Source organism: Tachysurus vachellii, chromosome 9 (genome assembly GCF_030014155.1).
Source record: "Tachysurus vachellii isolate PV-2020 chromosome 9, HZAU_Pvac_v1, whole genome shotgun sequence".
In the NCBI taxonomy this organism is placed as follows: domain Eukaryota; kingdom Metazoa; phylum Chordata; class Actinopteri; order Siluriformes; family Bagridae; genus Tachysurus; species Tachysurus vachellii.
This window is the reverse complement of record NC_083468.1, coordinates 28,336,096-28,338,338: the sequence shown is the minus strand read 5'-3', so window position 1 is coordinate 28,338,338 and position 2,243 is coordinate 28,336,096. Positions and strand designations below refer to the sequence as shown.

The window sequence follows — 2,243 nt, the reverse complement described above, 5'->3', positions numbered from 1 at the left end:
TAATGACTCCAAATCCCTTTTCTTCTCCTTCTTTTAGCTCCAGTTTAACTTCCTGCTCTTCACTTGGAGCAGTTCTGAGATTTAAAAGCCCATGATGATGGTGTGAGTGATGGGAGAGTGTTCAGGTGGGTGGATTTGATATGTGCTGCTGCAGCACCCCCTGGTGGCTAGAACACTACTGACTCATCCACTTACTGCTCTGTAATCAGTTTGAATTTATGATGCATGTGTTCAGAATTCTGAGCTTTTTATTACTTTGGTCAATAAAATATTGATGTCATTACGTTACACTTCAGATATTTAGGATGTTGATGGACAGATCTGGCTGCACAGAGTCACTGACTACAGAGCAGAGTGAACAGGTCGGTGTTCACACTGATCTCAGAGTGACCTGGTGCATCATTTAGTACGGTCATGTGACCTTGACTTCATTCATGTGACAACCACAATAAAGAGAAATAAAAAGTGTGTGATGTGTGAGAAAGGAGTGGAGGCTCCACAGCAGCTGGTTTTCATTAAAAGAGTTTAATGGTGTTAATTGGTCAGATGTCAAAAAGAGCACATTAAAAAGAGTGTGTGTGTGTGTGTGTGTGTGTGTGTGTGTGTGTGTTGTATAGAAGCTCCCACAGTAACACAAGCAGCATGACAGAAATCCTTCATATCACCGTTTCACATTAACACCACAATCACGATCAGTCTGCCATATTTACATAGTGCAAATGATACAGTTTACACACACACACAAGGACAAATCACACTGCGCTGCACAACACACACATCTATTCTACACAATCTGGGGTGTGTGTGTGTGTGTGTGTGTGTGTGTGTGTGTAAAACAATCTTCAACCAAATAAAGCTACAACACCACAAAAAGGTGAGTGAAGACATTACAATACAATATCATTCTACAGGAATTAGATCAATTATAGAGAGAGAGAGAGAGAGAGAGAGAGAGAGAGAGAGAGAGAGAGAGAGAGAGAGAGAGAGAGAGCATCATCATTCAACATCATGAGAAGCTAAATTGGAGAAAAAGAAAAAAGATAACATGAGTGGAAAGTCTGACACACACCGACTGTCACACAGACACACACAGTCACACACACACACACACACACACAGAGTCAGTCACACAGACAGTCAGCACTGATGCAGAATCTGTTTTTGTGTTTATTGTTGCTACATTAGGTGAAAGTCTGATCCTGGGTCAAAGCTGACACACACACACACACACACACACACACACACACACACACACACACACACAGTGACTGTCCTCAGTGTGTTCATAAGTCTAATAAACGAACGATTCCTTCATCTGCTCACGGCCATAAAGTCTGATTCACCACCATGAACTCATTATTATTATATTATTTATATTATAATAATAATAATAATTATTATTATTATTATTAAGTGAATCAGTAAATGAGTCACATCTAAATGTATGTAAATTTTTCAGAAAGTTGGTTCACAGATCCAAGTTGACATCACTAAAGAATCACAGACACAGAGACGAATCAGTGTATAAATTAGTTTGGATCTAACTGAATCACTCCAGGAGTCGTTTATATTTATTCTTAAACTTAATCAGTTAGATTCAAAGAGAGATTTTTAAACGTAGAGAATCATTTGTGAACAGACTAACGCTAACAGGCTAACACTAACAGGCTAACGCTAACAGGCTAACACCTGTGAGTGACGTTGAAAAAATAAGTGTATGATTGTTTACTGTACAATAGCATTAGTTTAATTACAGAACAGAATATAAAAAGTTCTTGGTTGTGCACTCAGACTTTCAGACCTGATGGTACATCCACTAGAACACTTAGTTTTTAAGGGACAAAAGAAAAAACAGCCTAAAGCTAATTGAACCTGTACAGATCAGTAATCATCATGCTAGCCATGTGCTGATTATCACACACATTATACACTAAACAAGCACAACACTGTTAGCATGTCTGCTACCAAACATTCACACACACTAGGCTGCTGAATTAAAACATGTCAATTCATGATGGTTACATGTAGCAAGCTAGCTAACAGCATCAGGCTAATTACTCAATATGTTTTGTGCTAAGCTTTATGTCTACAGCTAAAGGTGAATAAACTGATGAACACAACATGATAGTCAACATACAGAACTATCTGTCTAGGACAAATTAGGTAGCTAGATTTATTATTCAGAGCAGCTAGCTGTGTTTAAAAAGCACTAACATTGTGATTATTGTGATTTATCAGCACAC

The 2,243-nt window shown here is 38.3% G+C and overlaps 1 protein-coding gene across 3 annotated transcripts in view; it reads right to left on the bottom strand.

Moving 5' to 3' along the window:
- Positions 1-506: 506 nt before the first annotated feature.
- The window catches only part of secisbp2l (SECIS binding protein 2-like), a 20,006-nt gene continuing 18,269 nt past the window's right edge, over positions 507-2,243 (bottom strand). For all 3 annotated transcript variants that reach the window (XM_060878490.1, XM_060878493.1, XM_060878492.1), the window contains exon 18: positions 507-2,243. This exon is cut by the window's right edge and continues 1,335 nt beyond it. The gene's annotated coding sequence lies outside the window, so the exon portion shown is untranslated.